General features: G+C 40.3%; 1 protein-coding gene across 5 annotated transcripts in view; it reads left to right on the forward strand.

Annotated features, from left to right (window-relative positions):
• dlgap4b (discs, large (Drosophila) homolog-associated protein 4b) overlaps nt 1–27,690 on the forward strand; it is a 172,030-nt gene that overhangs the window by 43,983 nt on the left and 100,357 nt on the right. For all 5 annotated transcript variants that reach the window (XM_047347281.1, XM_047347282.1, XM_047347285.1 and 2 more), the window contains exon 2: nt 12,114–12,179. The gene's annotated coding sequence lies outside the window, so the exon portion shown is untranslated. The remainder of the gene's footprint in view (nt 1–12,113; nt 12,180–27,690) is intronic.

A 27,690-nucleotide genomic window follows, 5' to 3' on the forward strand; every position in this document is an offset into this window, starting at 1 on the left:
TTTCTCTGGGTGAAATTATTACAAGACAAAGAACATAAAGGCATTTTTCAATAATTAAGCACAGTTTGAATTAATGCACATTTTCTCCACTCCACACAGGTTTCAAAATTAAACATGCTAGCTAAAACGTTTATATAAACCTCCTCTGATATTTGGTTAAATCTCTCTTACCAAGTTGCACCTCACACACAAAGTGTTTGTAGTCATTAATAAGCTTTAAGCCATAAGTCTGGTTGGATATTTCAACACTCTTCTTGGCATTTGGTGAAGTTGGCATGGAAACAACCTTTAAGCATAGTCCACACATTTAAAACAGGGTTGGCGTCAGGGATTTGGGAAGGCCATTCAGAAGGCTTAACATAAGCCTTTTTTATCCATTTTAAAACTACTTTTGATTTGAATTCGAGATGATTTTCCGGTAGGATCACCCTAAACTGTACACATATAAACCATGTGATCAAATAGTCATCCTCAGATGGAAGTAAATTGGTTTACCAACAACCCAAATAACCACCAAGGCTGCTTTGAACACCATTGCCACTGTCCATGGAGAAGCCAGTGTTTCATCAAACATAGTGAAACAGTGCCAACAACTTTTAACTGAGCTGAGCCCTCATGGACAAGCCACAGGCCTTCTACAGAAAGACTTGACTATCAGCCCAGACAAAGATTGACCTATATGGCCACAATGACAAGAATTGCGCTTGGAGGAGTCAAGGTAAGAAGATTGTCCTAACTAGTAGGCATAGTGGTGGCATTGTGCTATGGAGCTGTTTTGCTCTCGCTGGTTTTGGTGCTTTGCAAAAAGTGGGTGGAATAAGGAAGGAGGACAACCTCCAAATTATTCAATGTCCCCTCAGCTGAACCGCTAGAAACCTGAAAATAGCTGGGTGCCTCAATGCAACAATGATACCAAAAACAGTCCACAACCTCGGCTAATCTAAGGATGTGGACTGTGAAAGAAGGCTGGCTCTGTGCCAGCAAAGCGAACATGAAGAGTGATCAAATATTCAACCAAAATTATCCCGGATGCTTGGCAATGGTCAAAAAGGTGTTTGGTTTAGCTTGCTAAGAGACTTTTATCCAAATATTAGTGAGGGTGTATGTATGCATCATCAGAAGACCATTTTTTAATATCACATTCCTGTCCATGATAGTTGTATGTAAACCTATGACATTGCTCTTCTGCTCCTCTAATCATAAAATACTCACTAGAAATTCCTAAGTTCATACTGATGAACTGTTTATAGTAATACAACAAACAGCCACGGTAGTTCATAGTAACAAGAAATTCTAAGTAGAAATTAATCACAGTTGTGGCTGCATTTACAAGTCTTTTTAATCAAAGCACTTTAATGATTCAAAATAAAGGACTAACTGTGCAGGTAATATGATTGCACATCCTTAGCTGAGGTTTTGACATCTCCTAAACTTAAATCCAAAGTTTTTCTGTGTGAGACAGGGGCACAACAAAATGAAAATGTGGTCGATTCACAGACAAAAGGCAAGACCTTCAGATAATTGCCTTGATTGTCATCACAAGTACCATGGGAACCATCAATGTCTGCACCAAATTTCACTGCAATCCACGAAAGAATTGTTGAGCTACTTCGGCAAATAGAAACCTCTATCTGACTGCCATTATATTTGCCACCTATATCAATCAAAAATTCCACACTTGACTATTTTATTCGGCTTTACAAAAAACTTTTTAACAGCAAGCACATCTGTCAGCTGTGATGGACTAGTTAAAGAAGCAAAGTATGCCAGAGCAAGCTTACTTATAGCAGACAAGAAGTAGAGCAGGAAGTAGAGCAAGAAAGTAGCACTCATAGGGCAAAGCTAAACAAAATTAAGCCTCCCACTGCTGCGAGCTTCAGTTTTTCAGCAGTAATAACTGCTAAGATACAGTACCTTGCAGAAGTATTCGAACTTTTTCACACAAAGCATTGTTGAATGCTGAAAGTTAAAGAAAAATGATAAATGATTTCCAAACATTCTGACAAAAAAATTCTGAAAAGTATGCTATGCATTTGTATTCACCCCTTTACTCTGATACCCTGAATTCAATTTGCTGCAATCAATTGCCTTCAGATATTACCTAATTAGTATAACTGCCCTTTTCCTGACCCTAGGCCTATATACATCCTGGATGAAGGGAAGGCCAGTCCTGATGTTTCTCTACGCAAACCTTACTGTTCATTGAAGTTTGGACCTATCATGCTTTGTGGATGAGCCAAACCACACAGTGATGGATGTGCAGAGGACAGACCGAATGACCATGTAGAAGATGACCAGGAGCTACTGTGGAAGATTGTACTTCCTGTGGCAACTCAAGAAGTACAACCCTGACCACCCTGCTGGGCATCTTCTACATGGTCATTATTCATTCTATGTTCATGCCTCATTATGTGGTTTGGCTTATCCACGAAACAGGACAAGTTCAAATTTCCTCACACATAGACCCACAGTGTCTGTGTGTGAGGACTAACTAAGGTCCTGGGAAAGGGTGGTTCCTAGGCACTGGAAGTGATTGACAGTGGACCCAGTTGAGGACGGTGAGGGAAGGGAGTGCAGGGGGTTTTCTCCAGAAGCCCACCATCATCTCCGCAGTCTTGAGCCCCTTAAGCTCAAGATGGTTCTGACCACATCAGTGTACCAGCAAATACACCTGTATCCAGACTCATCATTGTCCTGGATCAGTCATTTGTGAACAGAGAGAAGAGGAGTGGGGAGAGAATTGGGGTTGCTGGTGCTGATGGTTCTTGGGCGGGAGAAGATGCTCCCTAGCCTCACCTGCTGCTGCTGGTCAGTCAGGAAGCTGATGATCCACTGACAGGTAGAGCTGGGTGAGCTTTTGTCAGATGATGTCTGGGTTGATGGTTTTGAAAAATTGAGACCTGTTTACCTGATAAGCAAATTGATGGTGGACCTGCAGGGGGCCTGTGATGTCCTTCAAATGCTTCAGCACCAGCTGCTCAAAGGATTTAATCACTACAGATGTCAGGGCGACAGGTCTGCAGTCCTTTAATCCTGTGATGGTGCATTTCTTGGGGACTTGGAGGATGGTGGAAGACTTAAAGGAGAACCTTGCTCCAGAAACTTGTTGAAGATCTGAGTAAAGATTGGGGCTAGTTGGTCAGCACAGACTTTCAGACAGAAGGGGGAAATACTACTGGGTCCTGGAGCTTTCCTGGTTTTTGATGCTGAAAAAGCCTATTTACATCTTCCTCGGTAATCTTTAGTGCGGGCACGGGAGAGGGAAGAGGGTTGTAGAGTTGCTGGTGGGGGGTGCAGGTGTGGGAGTGGGTTGTGTGTGAATGGGTTAGATGCGTAAATGACTATTTTTCAAACCTGCAGGAGAAGATCTTGAGGTTGTCAGCCAGTTGGGGGTTAACAAAACATGGGCGGACAGTCTCCTATAGTTAGTGATGTCACTCACGCTCTTCCAAACTGCTTCAGCTGTTAGCTGAGAAGCTGTTTTTTTATCTTCTTGCTGTAGTTTCTCTTCGCTGCCCTGATCTCCTTGGTCAGTTTGTTTCTTGCCAGCTTATAAAGGGCCAGGTCCCCACTGCTGTAAGCTTCTGCTTTGGTCTGATGAAGCTTCCTGAGATGTGAAGTGAAGCAAGGAATTATTTTTGTTTCATGTGCAAATGGTCTTGGTCTGCACACACATGTCCTCACAAAACGTTATGTATAATGTCACAGGTTTAGCAAGTTCCCTTAGGTCAGTGGCTGAAGTTCAAAAATACTCCAATGTGTGCAGTCAAAGCAGACCTGTAACATCTGGTTTTCCTCATCAGAAAACCTTCTAACAGCCCTATCCACAAGCTTAGAGGTTTTCCACTTTGAAATTGAGAAGAAGCAGACAGTGATCAGAGAGTCCTAAAGCTGGACATTGAACTGCGCTGTATGCTTTTTTTAAGACTATGTAACAGTGGTCCAGTGTGTGTCTCTGGTGGGACACTATAAATATGTGTGGTTGAGAATAATAAAACACAACCCTGTGGTGTCCCTATGGTGAATCAGGGTTATGGCGGCATTATTGCTGTGGAGATGCCTTCCTTCAGCAGGGAGATGAAAGTTGGTCAGCGTTTAGGAGAAGATCAATGTAGCTAATTACCGGAAAATCCCGAAGGAAAGACTGAGTAGGAGAATCACCTTTCTTCACCACAGTGATAAAAGTAAATGCAGATCATCTGAGTTGTTCATGTGAACATTGGAAAAACAGCTATTTATGACAAAGCACATTTTGTGGACTCTTCGTGATCATCCTTAATACAAAACATTTGCCACTCTGATTTCCCTAATTAGCCACCTGTGTCTTAGTTTTTTGTGTTTTTGATTATATAGACTTGCATAATAGGCTAAGCTTCTAAAATATACAGCTTTTAAAGGTATGGCACCTGTCATCAATGCATGGGTTTATCAAAGACTTAACCTGGCCTTGACCCACAGATAGCTGTGACTGATTGACTTGGAGGTCTCTTGCCAAGACTATTCTTCTATTTCTGATTGTGAGGACAAGGTAGAGTGGAAAGACTCCACACCTCTCTTATTGACTGCACTGTAAGAATTGGACCTGATCAAAAAGGTTGCCTGCTGTGAAACTGAGAAAGGAGAAAGAGCTGGCATTCAGTTCATATTGATCTCTCTAGGACTGTCTGAGTAGATTTTTTTCTTTTTGTACTACATGTGTGCAAAAGAAGACCAAAAAAATTTAAGTGTATTGATAGTTGATTTATAGTGCAGCTTCTTCTGTGAATTTAGAGCAATTCAACAGATCAACTGAATGAAGAAAACTTAGAAACCTAGAAAAAGAGACATAGAAAAAGATATTCGCACAGGATTTAGGGTTTAAACTGGGGGCTTAGACATTCTGATAAAACAAAACTGCAGCACATTAACAAAAAGAGTCAGATGACAGCGATTGGGATGAGCAGCTGGGAGGCCGTGCGATTTGCAGCGAAACACTCGGATCTAGCTCACACTGGCTGCCTCAGACGCCTGAAAGTGTGTCACAAGAAAGCTAGGCTAATGCACCATGTTAATGTTGCTTCAGTGCACAGCATTCAGCACTTAATGTTACTGTCAGCACAAGTCATGCCCTGAAAAACAAAGTTATGCGAGCAACAATGAAGAGCTCAGCTTGTATACATGAGCAAACAAGGGCTGCTGGAAAACCAGATCTGCTCTCCCCTATAATCACTGCCATAATAGAAATATTTTATTTTCCTGCATAGATAAATAAATTCCTGAGGTTGGCAAAAGTAAAGCTTTGGGCAGACTGCTACAATAATGGTACCAGTATCAGTCTGATGAAAGGCACTGATTAGGATAAATCTCATTATGTGATGTGCTATCAAACTAACATTAACTTTCTAATGCTTAAGATTTCATTCTTATTTAGTGTGGAAATCATCTTCTTTTGCATTTCATTGAAGCTATTCTTTGCAAATACATTTATCAAAAAAAATTATTCATCCATAAAAAAATTTAATAACAGGGTTAAAAAATAAAATGTCAATTGAAGAAATGTAACTTCCGGTTTACAATTAAACATTGTAAGTTGATGTAATTGTAAATTTATTTTGACAGTCTATCTCTAAAAGAGAGAAAGATAATGAGAATGAAAGCTGTCTGTGGTTGTTACAAATTCAATACCTTGATGTAGTCTTATGTTCATATGGAGATAATTTGTGTATTTTTGCCAAAGAGGAGGCTAAAGCTATTTTTTATTTACTTTTTATTTAAGACTTCACACCTATTTACCCATTTTTTACCTTTATTATATAATGAAAAGGTAAAAATTACTTTCAATAATACATATTTTTTCTACTTAAAATGATTATATAACAAGTAATCCTGAATAAATTATAAAAAACAAAAACAGTTGCACAAGTTTTAATTTCTTTGACATTTTCTCTATTCAGCACATGGTCAATACTTTACATACAGAATCAAATGTTAAATTACATTTCCACTAATTGCTTATTTAAATTAGTTGGTTTCGCAGAGCAACATCAACTTTTAAGAATTGAAGACAAATGTTCAGAATAGACACCTCCAAGCTGACTGAAATCTGCAGCTGTCAACTATCAAGCATGGTGGTGGTCACATCATGCTTAGGGTCTGTTCCATTGCCAGTGGTGGTGCTGCACTGTATAAAGTAGATAGAACAATAAAGAAGAAGGACCTCCCAACAGCTCTTTAACTTCACCATTCAAATCAAAACTTAGATAGTTGAAACCTGAACACAATAGATGTTCCAAAAGGAGGATCACAGAAATCTAACTGGTTTCAAGGTATGTAAAGATTAGCATTACGTTTCTTAAATGGTCTTCCCAAATCCCCATCCTTGACTTCATTAAAAATGTCTGAATCACAAGCTGAATGAGCTCAAGCAGACCAACCAGCATCTAACATCCAACCAGAATTATGCCAGAAGCTTGCTAATTACACTCTTTGAAATAAATAAATTCTATGTGAGATTCATACAGGAGTCAGCTTCTCACAAGAACTGTAGTTTCTTCTTTCTTTGTTTTCACTTTGTTGTTTTTATTTTTTTAATTGTTGCATCAGATATTTCAAAAGTTGCTATTATGCATCCTGTCAATTTCAATGCCTTGTTTTGAGTTGTTCTTTAGTTTTTAATTAGCTCTCCTTTGGAAAGAGAACTCGATGTGTCTGGATATAATCAGATCAATAAAGTCTACAGAATGCACTGATAACACTTCTTGTCTTTTGCATGGCAGTTGGCCCAGCTGAGACATTGCAAATGTCCTCTGGAAGAAAATTATGTGTAATTTTAGGGAAATTTGCAACAAAACATTTATTTTGCTTCACACCAGACCAGTCTGCAATATTTAAAGGAAAACATGAAACAACTTTCTAAAACTGCAGTCTGATTTGCCCCAAAAATGTCCTTCTAAGTCACATTACATGTGTGTCCCAGTAGTCATGTAGTTAAAAATGCTGATCCTGTTAAAGGGTTTAATGGAGGCACTGTGCTGGTGAATGTTTTTGTTCGCCTGCATAGTGAAAAAACGAATGACTAAAATATGAATATGTATATATATAAATATACACTGCTCAAAATAAAGGATAAATAAAGGGAACACTTAAACAACACAATATAACTCCAACTAAATCAAACTTCTGTGACATCAAATTGTCCTCTTAGGAAGCAACACTGATTGACAATCAATTTCACATTCTGTTGTGCAAATGGAATAGACAACAGGGGGAGATCTTTGGCGATTAGCAAGACACACTCAATAAAGGAGTGGTTCTGCAGGTGGGGACCACAGACCACTTCTCAGTACCTATGCTTTCTGGCTGATGTTTTGGTCACTTTGAATGTTGGTGGTTCTTTCACACTCATGGTAGCATGAGACAGACTCTACAACCCACACAAGTGACTCAGGTAGTGCAGCTCATCCAGGATGGCACATCAATGTGAGCTGTGGCAAGAAGGTTTGCTGTGGCAACAACCCAGCAGCAGGACCGCTACCTCCACCTTTGTGCAAGGAGGAACATGTGCAGCACTGCCAGAGCCCTGCAAAATGACCTCCAGCAGGCCACAAATGTGCATGTGTCTGCACAAACGGTTAGAAACCGACTCCATGAGGATGGTATGAGGGCCCGACGTCCACAAATGGGGGTTGTCCTCACAGCCCAACAATGTGCAGGATGCTTGGCATTTGCCAGAGAACACCAGGATTGGCAAATTCGCCACTGGCGCCCTGTGCTCTTCACAGATGAAAGCAGGTTCACAATGAGCACACGTGACAGACGTGACAGAGTCTGGAGACACCATGGAGAGCAATCTGCTGTCTGCAACATCCTTCAGCATGACCGGTTTGGCAGTGGGTCAGTAACTGTGTGGGGTGGCATTTCTTTGGAGGGCCACATTACCATCCATGTGCTCGCCAGAGGTACCCTGACTGCCATTAGGTACCGAGATGAGATCCTCAGACCCCTTGTGAGACCATACGCTGGTGTGGTTCGCCCTGGGTTCCTCCTGATGCAGGACAATGCTAGACCTCATGTGGCTGGAGTGTGTCAGCAGTTCCTGCAAGATGAAGACATTGAAGCTATGGACTGGCCCGCCCGTTCCCCAGACCCGAATCCGATTGAGCACATCTGGGACATCATGTCTCGTTCCATCCACCAACGTCACGTTGCACCACAGACTGTCCAGGAGTTGGCGGATGCTTTAGTCCAGGTCTGAGTGGAGATCCCTCAGGAGACCATCCGGCGTCTCATCTAGAGCATGCCCAGATGTTGTAGGGAGGTCATACAGGCACGTGGAGGCCACACACAATACTGAGCCTCATTTTGACTTGTTTTAAGGACAGTACATCAAAGTTGGATCAGCCTGTAGTGTGTTTTTCCACTTTAATTTTGTGTGTGACTCCAAATCCAGGCCTCCATTGGTTAATAAATTTGATTTCCAATGATGATTTTTGTGTGATTTTGTTGTCACCACATTCAACTTTGTACAGAACAACTATTCAATGAGAATATTTCATTCATTCAGATCTAGGATGTATTATTTGAGTGTTCCCTTTATTTCTTTGAGCATTGTATATATATATATATATATATATATATATATAGGTCATTTTAACAGGAAAAAACTTTTCTGCTTGCCGTACATTGTGCTTTCCTAGAGAGTTACCGCCTCTGGAAGCCTTTTTTCTAATCTCATCTCTGGTTTTTAATTAAAATTCTTTATCTATCAAGATTTGGCAATTTGCTGTACCAAAAAAATATAACTGATGTTACAAACAAATGAAGCTCTCGTCTCGAGACAATAGGGAGTGATAAAGACAGCGAGACATATCTCCGAACAACAATCATAACAACCATCTTCTGAAAGTCAAATTATTTAGCTTGTCGGTAAAGTCAGAAGAAACAGCTTCACAGGTTTGACTCATGAATGAACTCAGTCTGAACTCTCACATTAGCAGTAATGGCAATGAGTGCTTCAGTCTTACTTTGAAATACAGTGCTTTGCAAAAGTATTCATCCCCCTCTGAATATTTCAGGCTGGTGTCCTACTGGAAAAGGAGCCTTCCCTGCTGCAAGTCTTTTACAGCTTCTGACAGGTTTTCTTCCAGGATTGCGATGTATTTACCTCCATATACAGGTCCTTCTCAAAATATTAGCATATTGTGATAAAGTTCATTATTTTCAATAATGTCATGATGAAAATTTAACATTCATATATTTTAGATTCATTGCACGCTAACTGAAATATTTCAGGTATTTTATTGTCTTAATACGGATGATTTTGGCATACAGCTCATGAAAACCCAAAATTCCTATCTCACAAAATTAGCATATCATTAAAAGGGTCTCTAAACGAGCTATGAACCTAATCATCTGAATCAACGAGTTAACTCTAAACACCTGCAAAAGATTCCTGAGGCCTTTAAAACTCTCAGTCTGGTTCATCACTCAAAACCCCAACCATGGGTAAGACTGCCGACCTGACTGCTGTCCAGAAGGCCACTATTGACACCCTCAAACAAGAGGGTAAGACACAGAAAGAAATTTCTGAACAAATAGGCTGTTCCCAGAGTGCTGTATCAAGGCACCTCAGTGGGAAGTCTGAGAAGGAAAAAGTGTGGCAGAAAATGATGCACAACGAGAAGAGGTGACCTGAGGAAGATTGTGGAGAAGGGCCGATTCCAGACCTTGGGGGACCTGCGGAAGCAGTGGACTGAGTCTGGAGTAGAAACATCCAGAGCCACCGTGCACAGGCATGTGCAGGAAATGGGCTACAGGTGCCGCATTCCCCAGGTCAAGCCACTTTTGAACCAGAAACAGCGGCAGAAGCGCCTGATCTGGGCTACAGAGAAGCAGCACTGGACTGTTGCTCAGTGGTCCAAAGTACTTTTTCGGATGAAAGCAAATTCTGCATGTCATTCGGAAATCAAGGTGCCAGAGTCTGGAGGAAGACTGGGGAGAAGGAAATGCCAAAATGCCAGAAGTCCAGTGTCAAGTACCCACAGTCAGTGATGGTCTGGGGTGCCGTGTCAGCTGCTGGTGTTGGTCCACTGTGTTTTATCAAGGGCAGGGTCAATGCAGCTAGCTATCAGGAGATTTTGGAGCACTTCATGCTTCCATCTGCTGAAAAGCTTTATGGAGATGAATATTTCATTTTTCAGCACGACCTGGCACCTGCTCACAGTGCCAAAACCACTGGTAAATGGTTTACTGACCATGGTATCACTGTGCTCAATTGGCCTGCCAACTCTCCTGACCTGAACCCCATAGAGAATCTGTGGGATATTGTGAAGAGAACGTTGAGAGACTCAAGACCCAACACTCTGGATGAGCTAAAGGCTGCTATCGAAGCATCCTGGGCCTCCATAAGACCTCAGCAGTGCCACAGGCTGATTGCCTCCATACCACGCCGCATTGAAGCAGTCATTTCTGCAAAAGGATTCCCGACCAAGTATTGAGTGCATAACTATACACGATTATTTGAAGGTTGATGTTTTTTGTATTAAAAACACTTTTCTTTTATTGGTCGGATGAAATATGCTAATTTTGTGAGATAGGAATTTTGGGTTTTTATGAGCTGTATGCCACAATCATCCGTATTAAGACAATAAAAGACCTGAAATATTTCAGTTAGTGTGCAATGAATCTAAAATATATGAATGTTAAATTTTCATCATTACATTATGGAAAATAATGAACTTCATCACAATATGCTAATATTTTGAGAAGGACCTGTATCTTCCCAGCGATTCTAACCAGCTGTCCTGTCCTGCTTAGAAAACCTTTCCGACAGCATGATGCTGCTGATACATGTCTTGATTCTCTTGTGTGCCACTGGATTCTTCTGTTTTCTACCTGCTCCATATCAGTTACGTTGATTTCGCTGTTTACCTAGCTGTAGGTTCTCCAGGTCTTATTATTAAAATGTTTTAATCACCATGTGGCTTCCAAACTCCTGTCCAGCATTAAATGACACTACTATGCTTTAATGTAGGCCTTATGTGGTGTTGGTGTGTTTAACAGTTCTAGTTTTCCGCCACACATTGTATTTGATTTTGGGCTAAAAGGTTTAATAAGGATTATAATTGATCAGATCCCCATTGTATGCATGTTTGCTGAGTCACAGACATGGCTTTTGACAAAATGCAAATGCTGTCTCCTGTGGCTTTGTTTGAACAAGGGCTTTCTTCTTGCCATGTTCAATAAAGGCCAGACTTGTGGAGTGCATGACTAATAGTTGCTGTGTTAACAGATTCTCCCACCTTAGCTGTGGATCTCAGCAACTCCTGCAGAGGTACCATGTCTCTCTTTGGTGTTTCTCTGATTAAATCTAGCCTTGTCCTAGGCTTTACATTCTAGATGGATGGACATGTCTTGACAGGTTTGTAGTTGTGGCATCGCGTTCAATTGTCAGATGACACATTTAACAGTGCTCAATGAGATGTTCAAAGCTTGGGATATTGTTTTATAACCTAACCCAGCTTTAAGGTTTCCTACAGCTTTCTCTCTGACCTGTCTGTTGTGTTCCTTGGTCTTGATGAGGCTGTTTGTTGACTAATGTTCTCTGACAAACCTATGATACCTTCACTGAACATCTGGATTTATACTGAGAACACTTTTAACACAGATGGGCTCTATTTACTAATCAGGTGATTCCAAAGACAGTTTGTTGCTCTTGTCTGTATTTAGGGGTACCAGAGTAAAAGGGCTAAACACAAATGTATGGCAGACTTCTTTAATTCTGTATTGTCAAAAACCTTTGAAAACAATGCATCCTTTTCTCTCTTCACAATTATGCACTAGTTTGTGTGGTCCACTGTATAAAACCCCAATAAAATACATAAAATGATGTGGTTGTAATATAACAAATTGTGAAAACGCAGTGTGTATACTTTTGTATTAGCATTTTATGTGTTTGCATCTTGAACATTGAAGGTTGGACTGTAATAGTTCTTCTGAATATTCAGTTTTTATCTCTTTTACACATCTGTTTTTATGAATTCATTTTTTCAGTGGGTCTTGTGGCTGTTTATGTTCTAGCAGAGGGAAACTATTGTTATAACGTTTGGAGCTGATAAGCCATGTTTGTTTTACAGGACTCTGCGCTGGTGAGCCCACTCCTCTGTGACCTCAGCAAGAAACTCCTCATCAGCTCTAAGAAGGTACATTTGTCTTTCTTCGAACATCAGGAGACTGATATCCTGTGTTCATTTGAAGTTGTCTTTAGTGCTTCATTGTGTTGTTAGATCTGTGGAAGCATCTGAGCCATGAGACTCGGCTCACAAGCGACGCAAACTAACTCCTTGCATAGACCTTGTCTATTCTGAACAGCGATAAATCCTGAAGGCAGATAGGCTGAATGGAGTTATCAAACAAACAAACAAAAAGTATAACTCTGTGGGAGGCAGAGCTTGCCGTCCTTTGTGGGGGCTTGTGTTTGCTAAGGCCAAAAACTGACCAGAATAGAAATGTCAGCCTATCTTAAGATAAGCATTCTAAGTGTAACATGAGTACAGTATGTTTATTAGTGTTGTGTTGCTGCATGGATGAAGGAGCATGTTTTGTCATGCAGATGCATGCAAAATGTTGGCTGCCGGCAGAGAGCGGTGATTGAACATGGCTGCAACACTCCTTGGGGGCTTCCCTGAGGTGTGACACGTAGCTTGTGATTTTCACACTGGATTAATTTCATAATAAGCACAAATCGTAGCTGAGATCCTATAGATAGCAGCAGGCTGTCACTCACATTGTGGAGAAAATATTTCATATGCAGCACACACAACAAAGATGTGGAGATAGAAAAAAAATCCATCAGATCCTTTCCATTTCAGAGATTGCTTTGACTGAAAATAAAGTAAGAGTCAAATAGGTAAACTTGCTGCTTTCCATGTTTTAATGAAATTAAATGAAAGAAAACTAGATCTGTAACTATATACCCTTTTAAATCTGCGGTGACAAAGATGGATCCTGCTTAGATTTTCTTCTCAAACATTCAAATCAATATTCTTTCCACAGTGGTTGCATTAATGATTCTCCTTTATTTGGTGCTCTGAGATGCTTCTCGTACCCAGAAAATAGTGATTCATTCATCAAGCCAGACTGAAAGCAAAGGTAAAATGTTGAAAAACCCCTACCTTTCATAGCCTGAGCGATTGAAAGTAGTAACATTTAGAAATACAGCTTTGATAAATAGTTGAATTGATATCATTACAAAACTGTATTTTAATCCCGTTGATATCCATTTTCTACCAAGAAGAATCAAAATCCCTTTTTCTAATGTATGCTTTGGTAAAAGCCCGGACGTTATATGCATTAACGGAGAACAACAAACATCATGAGTACGTTATAAAGTGTTTTGTAAAATGATTCAGGAAGAATAATGATGCATTGTTTTCCAAAATGTTTCAAATAAACATCTGAAAAGTGTGGCAAGCACACAAGTACATCTCCAAAAATTAGAAAATGGTGAAAAAGTCCGAGATTTTTTGTCAAACATTTTAGGAGGTGAAACTCAAACATTACATGGACTCATTACACACGGTGAAATACTTTTTTTATTTTTTATTTTGAAGATTATGGTTTACAGATAATGAAAACCCAAAATTCAGTGTTTCAGAAAATGTAAATATTGTGAAACAGTAAAATATTGGAAACTCATGGTGTCACACCGTAATCAGCTAATTAACTCAAAACACCTGCAAATGATCCCTGTGCCTCTAAATGGTTTCTCAGTCTGGGTCATAGGCTACAAAATCATGGGGAAGACTGCTGACTTGACAGATGTCCAGAAGACAGTCATTGACAACCTTTACATGGGGGGTAAGCCACAAAAGATCCTTGCTAAAGAAGCTGATTGTTCACATAGTGCTGTTTCCAAGCATAGCAATAGAACGTTGAGTGGAAGTAAAAAGTGTGATAGAAAAAGGTGCAACAGGGATAACAGCAGCCTTCAGAGGATTGTCAAGAAAAATCCTTCAAAAACTTGGGGGAGCTTCACAAGGAGTAGACTGAGGCTGGAGTCAGCACATCAAGAGCCAGTAAGCACAGATGAGTCCTACTCATGGGCTACAAATGTTGCATTCCTCATGTCCAGCCACTTCGGAACCAGAAACAATGTTAGAAGCGTCTTACCTGGGCTAAGGATTAAAAGAACTGTTGCTCAATGGTCCAAAGTCCTGTTTCAGATTAAATTAAAGTCTGCATTTCATTTCGAAATTAAGGTCCCAGAGTCTAGATTAAGACTGGAGAGGCACTGAATCCATGTTGTTAGAAGTCCAGTGTGAAGTTCTCACAGTCAGTGATTGGAGGTTCCACGGTGTTGGTCCACTGTGTTTCCTGACATCCACGGTCAATGCAAAATCTACCAAGAAATGTTAGAGCACGTCATGCTTTGGCTGACAACCTTTTATGGAGATCCTGAATTCATTTTTCAGCAGTGCTTTGCACCTTCCCACAATGTCAAAGGTAGCAAAAGCTGGTTTAATGACCATGGTGTTACTGAGCTTGATTGGCCAGCAAACCAACCTGATGCCTGTAAAGAATCTATGGGATTCCACCAGAATCTCACCCAGCTCAATGTCCCAGCCTCCACCTGTCAGTGGATCAACAGCTTGCTGACGGACCGACAGCAACAGGTGAGACTGGGGAGCATCCTCTCCCAAACCAGATCAATAAGTACCAGTGCCCCCCCAGGGGTGTGTTCTATCCCCACTCCTCTTCTCCCTCTATACAAATGACTGCACCTCAGCGGACTCGTCCGTGACACTCCTGAAGTTTGCAGACGACACCACTGTCATTGGACTGATCCAGGACGGTGATGAGTCTGCATACAGACAGCAGGTGGATCGACTGGTACACTGGTGTAGTCAGAACTACCTTGAACTCAACCCACTCAAGACTGTGGAAATGGTTGTGGACTTTCAGAGAACACCACCACCATACACACCCCTCTCCATCCTCAACAACACCGCTCTGGCTGTGGACCACTTCAGGTTCCTAGGAACCACCATCTCTGAGGACCTGAGATGGTCTTCACACATAGACACTGTTCGAAAGAAGGCTCAGCAGAGACTGTACTTCCTGAGGCAACTCAAGAAGTTCAACCTTCCACAGGAGCTGCTGGTCATCTTCTACACTGCCATCATTCAGTCTGTCCTGTCTTCATCCATCTCAGTGTGGTTTGGCTCATCCACAAAACAGGACAGGTCCAGACTGCAACAAATAATGAGGTCGGCAGAGAGAATAATCAGGGCTGACCTTCCCTCCATCTAGGACTTATACAGGTCAAGGGTCAGAAAAAGAGCTGCTAAAATCTCTGCAGACCCCACACACCCTGCACATAAACTGTTTAGAGCTTTACCTTCAGGCCACTGCTACAGAGCACTGTTCACTAAAACCAGCCGCCATAGAGACAGGTTCTTCCTCCAGGCTGTTTCTTTGATGAACATTTAATAGAGTACCAAACAACAGCATACAGGTGTACACCTTTTTATTTATATATGTGTATATTTGTATATTGTATATATGTATATTCTTTAATGCAAAAAACAAAAACCAGAGAGCAAAGTGTATCGGAGACAAATTCCTTGTTTGTATGTATGAACTTGGCAATAAAGCTGATTCTGATTCTGATTCTGATTTTGTCAAGAGAAAGATGAGAGACACCAGATCCAACAATGCAAATAACCTGAAAGCAACTATCAAAGCAACCTGGGCGTCCATTACACCTCAGCAGAACAACAGGCTGATCGCTTCCATGCCACGCTGCACTGATGCAGTAATTCATGCAAAAAGAGACCCAACCAAGTATTTAGTGAATTGAAATTTGAAATTTCTGTTTAAAATATCATTTGTATTGATGTTGTATAATATCATAATTTTTCGAGACACTAGAATTGAGTTTTAATTATTTGTAAAACACCATCATCAAAATTACAAGAAATGAGGGCTTGAAACCTTTCAATCTATGTGTAATAGATCTATAAAGTATCCGAGTTTCACTTTCTTAAATGCTGAAAAAATATTGAAATTCACTATATTTTTGGAGATGTGTGTGTGTGTGTGTGTGTGTGTGTGTGTGTGTGTGTGTGTGTGTATCAGAGGTTGTGCTAGATTTTTTCGTTATCTGTCATTTTGACTGACAGGGTCAAATAAATCCTGCCATGATCTACAGGTCCTTCTCAAAATATTAGCATATTGTGATAAAGTTCATTATTTTCAATAATGTCATGATGAAAATTTAACATTCATATATTTTAGATTCATTGCACACTAACTGAAATATTTCAGGTCTTTTATTGTCTTAATACGGATGATTTTGGCATACAGCTCATGAAAACCCAAAATTCCTATCTCACAAAATTAGCATATCATTAAAAGGGTCTCTAAACGAGCTATGAACCTAATCATCTGAATCAACGAGTTAACTCTAAACACCTGCAAAAGATTCCTGAGGCCTTTAAAACACCCAGCCTGGTTCATCACTCAAAACCCCAATCATTGGTAAGACTGCCGACCTGACTGCTGTCCAGAAGGCCACTATTGACACCCTCAAACAAGAGGGTAAGACACAGAAAGAAATTTCTGAACAAATAGGCTGTTCCCAGAGTGCTGTATCAAGGCACCTCAGTGGGAAGTCTGTGGGAAGGAAAAAGTGTGGCAGAAAACGATGCACAACGAGAAGAGGTGACCTGAGGAAGATTGTGGAGAAGGGCCGATTCCAGACCTTGGGGGACCTGCGGAAGCAGTGGACTGAGTCTGGAGTAGAAACATCCAGAGCCACCGTGCACAGGCGTGTGCAGGAAATGGGCTACAGGTGCCGCATTCTCCAGGTCAAGCCACTTTTGAACCAGAAACAGCGGCAGAAGCGCCTGACCTGGGCTACAGAGAAGCAGCACTGGACTGTTGCTCAGTGGTCCAAAGTACTTTTTTCGGATGAAAGCAAATTCTGCATGTCATTCGGAAATCAAGGTGCCAGAGTCTGGAGGAAGACTGGGGAGAAGGAAATGCCAAAATGCCAGAAGTCCAGTGTCAAGTACCCACAGTCAGTGATGGTCTGGGGTGCCGTGTCAGCTGCTGGTGTTGGTCCACTGTGTTTTATCAAGGGCAGGGTCAATGCAGCTAGCTATCAGGAGATTTTGGAGCACTTCATGCTTCCATCTGCTGAAAAGCTTTATGGAGATGAAGATTTCATTTTTCAGCACGACCTGGCACCTGCTCACAGTGCCAACACCACTGGTAAATGGTTTACTGACCATGGTATCACTGTGCTCAATTGGCCTGCCAACTCTCCTGACCTGAACCCCATAGAGAATCTGTGGGATATTGTGAAGAGAACGTTGAGAGACTCAAGACCCAACACTCTGGATGAGCTAAAGGCCGCTATCGAAGCATCCTGGGCCTCCATAAGACCTCAGCAGTGCCACAGGCTGATTGCCTCCATGACACGCCGCATTGAAGCAGTCATTTCTGCAAAAGGATTCCCAACCAAGTATTGAGTGCATAACTATACATGATTATTTGAAGGTTGACGTTTTTTGTATTAAAAACACTTTTCTTTTATTGGTCGGATGAAATATGCTAATTTTGTGAGATAGGAATTTTGGGTTTTCATGAGCTGTATGCCACAATCATCCGTATTAAGACAATAAAAGACCTGAAATATTTCAGTTAGTGTGCAATGAATCTAAAATATATGAATGTTAAATTTTCATCATGACATTATGGAAAATAATGAACTTCATCACAATATGCTAATATTTTGAGAAGGACCTGTATTTTTACCCGTCACGTTATTGTTTAAAGAGATAATTATAAAACAATGAATAGCATTTATTTTCCATTTTCAGCCCAAACAAGCTGAACAGAAAAACCACATCAACCAGATGAATACATGTAACTTATTCTCCGCAGTGACAAAAAAAAAACACTGACTGTGGTCCCAATAACTACATATAAAGAATAAAATTAAATCATTGCCCTTAAAATATGAACAAATCACCTGATGTGCCCTGAAACAGACAGACAGGTCAGGGAAAACGTGTTGGAGACGTTTAAGCAGGGTTTGGTTATAAAACAATATCTCATTATTTTAGAATACACTGCTTATTCCATTATCTGAAAAGAAAAATACAAAATAGTGCAACTTCAACCCTATCAAGACACACCCATCCATGGCATGGCACCAATCCACAGCTAAGCTTGGGGAATCTGGTGACAGCACAGCTATTAATCATGTACTCCACACACCTGGCCCTTATGGGAGAGTGACAAAAAAAAGGGCATTGCTGAAGGAAAGCCATAAAAAGTGATGCTTGCAGTTTGTAAGGGACTCAGCACACAGGTGGAAGGAGTTGCTCTGGTCAGATAAAAACCAAATCTGATCTTTTTGTTCAACATGAAAAATGTTTGTTTGTAGAAAATAATTACTGACTGTGAGCACACCATTTCCATGGTGCTGGTAGTATGATGCCTTAGGGTTTCTTTTCTTCAGCAGGGACAGGAAAGGTGCTCAAGGTTGATGGGAGTACAGGGTAGAGCAGAAAGAAAACTTGTTAGAGGGTGCAAAAGATTTGAGACTTGGACAGAGGTCCACATTCTACCGGGACAACACTCCTAAATATCCAATGAGAGATACAATGGAGGAGTTTAGATATAAACACACATTTTAGAGTGAGACAGTGGAAAAGAGATAAAAGAGATTTTGTCACAGTAAGTTAGATGTACTTTATAAAAGTTTATGTATTGATTTCAGCATTGCTCATGTAAAAAATTTAACTATTTAAGGCCAAAAGAAAAAAGTCAAATGAGTAAAAAATTATTCACAAGAAGTGAAGTAATAATTATATTTGCCCTGTTAAACTCAGACTGGTTTACTGTAAGCAGATACACTTTAATGTCTTTAGCTTTTGTCATTAGAGAAATATCTCTCCACTGTTGTGGCCACTGGGAGTTTCCATATTGATGCTGTTTATTGCACATTTGGTCAGTTTTTTTCACAGCTTGAAAGTTAGTCAATGCTAAATGTCAGGCTGGTGTGATGTGCCTGTAGCTATGATCTCATTGACTTTGTTCAACCCTGAATCAATATTCTTAGTAAGAGTCATGGCATTGCATTTTCTTTCTTGCTAAACAGTTGTCACTAAACAGTGTGGTCAGTTAGAATGAGAAACACAGAGATGGCATTTAGAGGAGTTTATTAGCTGACGTTTGATTTCTTTTGGCACTCGGACCCTGGAGGAAGACATGGTTGCTGATAATGACATGAGATTGAATAAACATCTTTGGGTTAAACTTAGAGAAGTCTTCCCACCCGGGATCCTGATACTGGTGGTGGAGTGGAGGTGGTGGAGAGATAAGGGAGTCGAAAGGAGCTTGAAGCCTGATGGTGGAGATGGAGTGGAGGAGGGTCGAAGCTCAGCTGAAGAGAAGGAGATTCTGCGTGTGAAGGTCTTTTTAAAGCAAAGCCTGGAGGGATGATTGGCTGAAGAGGAACGTGGATCAGGAGCTCATTGGTTGGAGTGGAGAACGTAGTGGAGTAGTTAGACGGAGCTGGAGGTGAGTCTTCCAAGTTGAATTTTCATCAAAACTCCATTTCTTCTCTTGTTGTAAATGCAGTAGATTAGTTATGATTTGGAGATATGTGTGTCTTACAACTGCAACATTGCAAAGCATCAGGAAGTTTATAGAAGCATGGATTTAAATGGGCTTGAAGTAAAATCCCTAAAATCTAAGTCAGAAGAGGAAAATGCTTCCCTGTAGTTATCAAGTGCTTCCCTGCCACAGAAAGTTAAAATATCTAAATGCCTTTGCTTGACTTATGGATTTTTCATATTTATGTAAAGCAAACCAGTTTCTTATTCATACATAAACTAATTCTTATTTACAGGAGGGTATATCCCATCTCTGCAAGATGCCTCAGAACAGCAATATTTTGTTGATGTATCATTACACTGTCATTCTCTATATGAGGTTAATGCTGTCATTTGGTGCACATACCACCATCTGTGTTTTGTGTGTTTGTATGTGCACTATGTCCACTGTGTGTAGGCATTGCACTAACATGGTTTAATCCTATGTGAGGCTTACTGGATACAAATCCCTTCTAAAGCTTTTAAAGCTTCTGCCTTTTCATTTGTGTCTCTTTCTCTGTGATTCTCATCTTTCCATCAAGCAGCTAGGGTGACTAAAGCGTTCCTTCCATTTCACCCACTTATGTGATATGGGATATTTTCTACCAAGTCAAAAAAAACTGGTTTTCTGTGTTTGAGATGCATATAACACTTATTCCTGTGTTGTGGCAGCTGGTCTGATCATGTATGCATGTTGGTCCATGTGAGCCTCTGGCTTGCCATGCAGAACAAGCTAACATCCTTACTGTCCTCTACTTAAGAGAGCATAATTTTGGTCAATTTGGTTAGGGTCTTAGCCACCCCAGTACAGTAACTGACAGATATAAATATTTTGTAAGGTAAATATATTTAATTGTCACAACAACCTATTATAATGGCTTATATGACTAATTCAAATTAGATAATTTAAAGCTGATCAATTTATTGTTATAAACTTGCAAACCAATTAGCATACAGCAGGACATTTCCCTGAAACAGATAAAACACAAACTAATAACACAACGCCGAAAAAACATAAAAGTGCATTAATATAAAGCTGCTCAGAATTTTAATAGACTGAGGCAGTAAACTGTGCATATTGTAAAATTATTATGATTATTCAATATAGTTCAATATATTGTGCATCTCTAATTTAAACATGTTTTCTGTGTGGGGTTTTGTGTGGTGTTTCCAAAAAGTTTTATACAGTAGGGAAACACAACATGAAAGAATTCAGCCTTATTGAGGGACATTGACATTACATGTAAAATACTACTCAAAGCAAGGCTGGATTATAAAGTTCCAGCTTAAACTTCCCATATTTATACTAACAAATATCAACAGTTTTTTCTATGAAGGCAGCAGAACAAAGGGAAAAACATTCAGCAGTTCAAACAGGCTCTTTTGGTCTCTTCAGCTGTAGGTGACATGGTTAAGAGAAGATATTTAAATTACCGTCTGTTCTCTGGTGAAGGAGTGTTGTGCAGCCTAAACTGGTAAATGAGCCTATTTTTATAATGTCAACTCTATTTTAATAACTTCAGCTACTGGTTGCTTGAAAAATCTGCATTTCATCACCTAATTAATGTCACACAGGGAAATGTTTGTTTTTTGTATGACTTTGATCAAGAAGCTACTTAAACACCTTTGCTTTAGAAGAAGACATTTACCTACATGTTATGTTTAGACATGCATCAATAAATCATTTGATGACTGCAATTGAACTATGTTTTTGGTTTGCATGTTGTTACTGTAGGATGACCTAAAGGTAGCTTTATTGCTCTCTAGGTAAGTTGTGTAAGAAGTCTTTTAAGCAGCGACTGTATTTTCTATGGTGGCCTCCTAACTGAGTGTTACTGCTACTACAAAAAAGAGCTTTGGTAGATGCTGGTCAATTTGCTCCTCTGCCATTTTGTACTTAAGCAGTTCTTGTCCTCCACATGACATCAAGATGTTTCAGAGCTAACCTCAGGAGATAATAGGAAGGCACAATGAGATGTTCAAATGAGATGTGGTTTCACACCAAACCTTTGGAACACATTGTACCGAGCAAGGTACAAGAATCTGTAGCAGATCGGACCGGTGTGTACCCATCCTGGACCCTGAAACAGACCAGAGAACCGTACCCTTGCTAAGTTACAAGTGCCACGCTAGGCACAGTTTATCTGGACCCTGGAGTGGTTCGCTTGCAGTGTTAATGCATGAAGAGCCAGCATACCAGAAGCAGGAAGGTAGGGTTAAACCTAAGAGCAGCGCATTTGAGTTGAAGAAGAAGTAGAGGAAATACAAAGTAAGAGTGCAAATTCAAAGAGAAAAAAGTTTGAATTTGTCTGGCAGGGCAAGGTGGAGTTGTGAAGAGGTACAGGCGCAGAACTACAAGGGGAACACCTTGGTGGACAGGTGGACTTTCTTCTTCATACAGTACAGACTAAAGGTTTGGACACACCTTCTCATTCAGAGTTGTCTTTATTTTCATGACTATGAATATTGTAGCTTCACACTGAAGGCATCAAAACTATGAATTAACACATGTGGAATTATATACTGAACAAAAAAGTGTGAAACAACTGAAAATTATGTCTTATATTCTAGGTTCTTCAAAGTACCCACCTTTTGCTTTGATTACTGCTCCGTACACTCTTGGCATTCTCTTGATAAGCTTCAAGAGGTAGTCATCTGAAATGGTTTTCACTTCACAGGTGTGCCCTATCAGGTTTAATAAGTGGGATTTTAAGCTTTATAAATGGGGTTGGGACCATCAGTTGTGTTGTGCAGGAGGTGGATACAGTACACAGCTGATAGTCCTACTGAATAGACTGAATAGAATTTGTATTATGGCAAGAAAAAAGCAGCTAAGTAAAGAAAAACGAGTGGCCATCATTACTTTAAGAAATGAAGGTCAGTCAGTCCGAACAATTGGGAAAACTTTGAAAGTGTCTCCAAGTGCAGTCGCAAAAACCATCAAGCACTTCAAAGAAACTGGCTCGCATGAGGACCGCCACAGGAAAGGAAAACCAAGAGTCACCTCTGCTGCGGACGATAAGTTCATCCGAGTCACCAGCCTCAGAAATCGCAGGTTAACAGCAGCCCAGATTAGAGAACAGGTCAATGCCAAACAGAGTTCTAGCAGCAGACACATCTCTAGAACAACTATTAAGAGGAGACTGTGTGAATCAGGCCTTCATGGTAAAATAGCTGCTAAGAAACCACTGCTGAGGACAGGGAACAAGCAGAAGAGACTTGTTTGGGTTAAAGAACACAAGGAATGGACGTTAGACCAGTGGAAATCTGTGCTTTGGTCTGATGAGTCCAAGTTTGAGATCTTTGGTTTCAACCACCGTGTCTTTGTGCGGCGCAGAAGAGGTGAGCGGATGGACTCTACATGCCTGGTTCCCACCGTGAAGCATGAAGGAGGTGTGATGGTGTGGGGGTGCTTTGCTGGTGACACTGTTGGGGATTTATTCAAAATTGAAGGCATACTGAACCAGCATGGCTAACACAGCATCTTGCAGCGCCATGCTATTCCATCCGGTTTGCATTTAGTTGGACCATAATTTATTTTTCAACAGGACAATGACCCCAAACACACCTCCAGGCTGTGTAAGGGCTATTTGACCAAGAAGGAGAGTGATGGGGTGCTGCGCCAGATAACCTGGCCTCCACAGTCACCGGACCTGAACCCAATCGAGATGGTTTGGGGTGAGCTGGACCGCAGAGTGAAGGCAAAAGGGCCAATAAGTGCTAAGCATCTCTGGGAACTCCTTCAAGACTATTGGAAAACCATTTCAGGTGCCTACCTCTTGAAGCTCATCAACAGAATACCAAGAGTGTGCGGAGCAGTAATCAAAGCAAAAGGTGGCTACTTTGAAGAACCTAGAATATAAGACATATTTTCAGTTGTTTCACACTTTTTTGTTCAGTATATAATTCCACATGTGTTAATTCATAGTTTTGATGCCTTCAGTGTGAAGCTACAATATTCATAGTCATGAAAATAAAGACAACTCTTTGAATGAGAAGGTGTGTCCAAACGTTTGGTCTGTACTGTACTTCTTTTCTTCTCAATCAGCGCAATACTGCCCCTGAAACAATCTGTTGCTACTGTGTGAAAGTAAACCTTGCCAGCTGAAGGCATTAATTTTCTCATTTTTACCAATTCCTAAAGAGATCCCTGGACCGATCCTTGGACCACACCAGGTGTGAAAATGCGCCCTGAGATGAACAGAGAAATTGGCTGAGGACCAGAAATGTCTAATTTTCAGATTGACTTTTCAGCTTGATGTGAAATTTTCCCAGTCAGTGAGCACACCATAGCTAAGTGCTACCAGGTTGCACTGACAGCAACACTCTTTGGTGTGGTTGTTACTGAGGGAAGAGGAATCAGTGTTTGCCGTTTTCAATACCACTGAGGTGTTTAAAACTGAAGTGAGAGGAAACACGGAGGCAGTAGGAACTATAGAAGGAAACTACTTTCTACTACATGTAGAGACAATTGGTTCAACATTCTCTTGGAATTACACAGTGAGACTGACATTTACAGGTGTAAAAACCAAGATTACCAATTGTGTTATGGTTAATTTCTACCATAGACCCAAATCCACTGCAACTACGATCCTTCAAGGAGTGCAAGGCTCAGCCACCCTGTCAATATACAGTATGTCCTTACTGCACCACACATGGTATGAGAATCCTCTGAAGGTTTCTGCTGGATCCCAGTGGCCAGATCCTTCTGTCCTGGCTGATGATGGTTGTTCTGCACCCAAATGCAGACAGATGGCTAAGGCACTTAGGAAGGTAAAATATACGCTGAACACAAAATACCATAAACAGAGGCTACAATGGCAAAAGTAAACTCAAAGTCTATAGTAAAATCTAGAAATATAAAATATTCTATATTTCAACTCCAAATAATGGAGTAGTGACTGTACTCTCATTGGGAAGTCATCTCTCCAACTAATATAAATAATATAAATGAACATATGGAGATATAGTCTAAGGCTCTTGCTCAATGATCATGAAGTTCTTTTGTGAATGTTATGTTTTTTTATTCAATTAGTTGAGGTATTTAGGAATATTTCCTAAACATCGTTTTTTGAACAGTTTTTCCGCCATAGTCAGGCAGTCATGAAATACGTAGATTGAGTGTTATATTACATACACCACTACACTTTCTTCTGGTATACATTTGCTTATGTCATCTTCTAGGCAACTGCAGCAGCCCAGTCTTTTTGTAATAGATACTCCTGTTTTGTTCCTGCAATTTTCTTGATGTCTCCTTTTTCCCTCCAACTCAACAGCTCCCTCCTTCATCATCAGCATGTATAATTCAACAGGGAGCTGAGTTTTTGCTGCATGGAATAGTAGGAAGATGAGCTGTATAGGGAAGCTCTACAATATAACATCTAAGGGCTGATGCCAGCAGGAGTCACGATCTGTCATTTTACTGCTTCTCTTTGTGAGTCTGCAACCGACATCTCATTCTTGTAAGCACCTCTTTGTTTCTATTCTGAATTTTTCCTTTGTTGTTCTTACTTCCTCCCCTCAGTGTGACAAATGCCCTTCTTTCCCCGCTCTTTATATCGGATGAGTGCTCTCTGTTTCTATGTCCAGTCTGTGTAGCCATCTGGTCTTCTGTCCTGAGCCCCATGTCAGTCTGCAATATTTGTGCTCTCTGAATCCATTTGACAAGATTAATAAACTTCAGATAGATATAAGCTGCTCACTGTGATAGGGATCATAGGGAGAATAGTTCAGTTCTGCTCATGAGCAGATGAGTTTGTTCAGCTTCTCTTTAACTTTGACATTTCATCTGAGTCACCACAACAACTGCATTTACAAAGAAGCAATTTAATGTAAATGACAGTGACATCCCAGGACAGAAATGTTAAATCACTCAAATGTAATAGTTCCTAAAAACAGAATAGTTTTATTTTGAGTGAGATTATACAGAACAAGCCCAGGGGGAGTTTTCCATGCATTGCATCATATCCTTTTAAATTGTTACTGTTGTTCTGAAACTAAAAGTTTCAATCTCCCTGGTCAACATAGGGATCTGTTGGATAGTTTAAGTTGGTGAATTTACATAGTTTTAATGATTAAACATATTTCAGTTTTGTCCTTAAATACTGAAAGTGTAAACTTTTTTATTCCCAAAAAGACTTTCCTGGTACTTAAACTGGTCTATTGAATTGTATAATCTAATGCCATAATCAACCCTGTTTTAGCTCAGTCTGGCACATGGACTACTATCAGGAAAGTGCTTTGTATTTTTAAAGCCAATTATATCTTTGACCTTACCAAAAACGTTCAAGTTTATTTGCCTTCTACTGTTTACAATTTCTAGACGTCCATAGTCTCGGTTTGCTAATTAAACAGCTTTTCTTAATAACAACGTTTATACCCGTATCGAGAAAACAGATAGTCTAAGGTCTTGATCAAACAATCTTGTGCCTGAATAGAATTTATTTCATGAATTATTTGGTATCATTGCTTAGGCAGTATCTATTTTCTATGAGTAAAATAGTTCAACTAGTGTCATCCAGTTTGTAATCATCAGGCAAGATCTTGGTTAAACTATGAAAAATAGTCAAGTGTCCCTCTGTATGAACACCTAATAAGGAAGCCAAATAATTTAGGGTATTAAAGACAACCTGATGAGCTCCTAGAGAGAACCCCGCTTGGGATTTGTATACAGTACAATAAAAAATTTGAATAATTTATTTTATTTGTTTGTTTTTTGTAATGCAATATTGTCTTGACAAGTCAGCATTGTCACCTGGATGTCTTTAAGAAATGTTATTGATCTTTTTAACAATGTACTGTTAATGCCAAAGTTTATAGGTTCACAAAGCATTAGTAATCAATAATAAGTACAGGAATCCCATTATTTTAATATTTCTTAATATGTCTCTCATCTGAATTCTTGTTTTCTGAAATTATTTTGCACAGAAGTGCTCTATCTTGTTGAAGTCTGGGCTCTATGCAGGCCAGTCAACTTCCTCTACACCAAACTCATCCTTGTATTTATGAACCTTGCTTTGTGCACCTGTGCACAGACAAGTTGGAAACTGTTCCCACATAAATTCAACTGTCCAAAATGTCTCTGCTTGCTGCAGCATTAAAGGTTCGTCTCAGCATAAACCAAGAGGGCAAGTCAGACCCACAGGAAGAGAAGCATGATTTATAACCCACTAAAACATTTCTCTACTGCTTTAGATTACAGGTGCCGTGTTCACCGTTGCATCTGATGCTTTTCATCTAACTGTTTCATGCAGTGTTCTTCAGCTAATCTGAAGGCTATACGAAACCTCTGCATACAGTTGTTTTCTGATTATATGTGTCCTTCCACACCATGACTCAGTTTCTGTTATTTCTAATTGCATCCGCTGTTAAAATATTTGTGTTCATTGGCGGCTGTACGCCCTTGGTTGGTTGTTGTATGCCATTGATTGGTTGTATGCCTTTAGCTCGCCTCTAGGTCTAGACAAAAGCAATTATTTCTTCTGACCCATCTCAGAGTTGCTGCTAATGAAGAACTAATTCATCTGTGCTAGAGCCAGAGCTCGTGGTGTAATCAAAAAGAACTGGTGCTTACCAGGAAATAGCATCAGTTTACCACTGGAACCAGTTTTGTGGAAAAGGGGATTCTCTAACTTTGGTAATCAATTTCATTGCCTTCTTTTTGGTTGCCCCAACTATAGCCGGTCTGGTGAAGGGCTTTCAAAGCCACTGGCCGATAAAACCTTGGCATCCCACATTGATTGGATTTTCAAACACTGCTCATTCAGCTTCTGTTACTTTGCATCTGTCTTTTCTTACACATTCACTCATAGCTAGGTGCAGTTAGCTCCACCATGGTATCTTGGAATCACAAAAGGTGATCATCTCTGGATACAGTGGTATTAAGGAAGTTTACTCAGAAAACCATAGCTGAATTACAAGATCCACGATGAGCTGCCTGTGAGTTGCTGATCTGTCTTGAGGGATGTTCTCTCCAGCATTGAGTCCAGCACAAAGTCGATGGTTCCTTTTGAACAGACAAGTTACATTGCTGCTGTAGCTGAGA

This window comes from Girardinichthys multiradiatus, chromosome 20 (genome assembly GCF_021462225.1).
Source record: "Girardinichthys multiradiatus isolate DD_20200921_A chromosome 20, DD_fGirMul_XY1, whole genome shotgun sequence".
Classification (NCBI taxonomy): Eukaryota; Metazoa; Chordata; class Actinopteri; order Cyprinodontiformes; family Goodeidae; genus Girardinichthys; species Girardinichthys multiradiatus.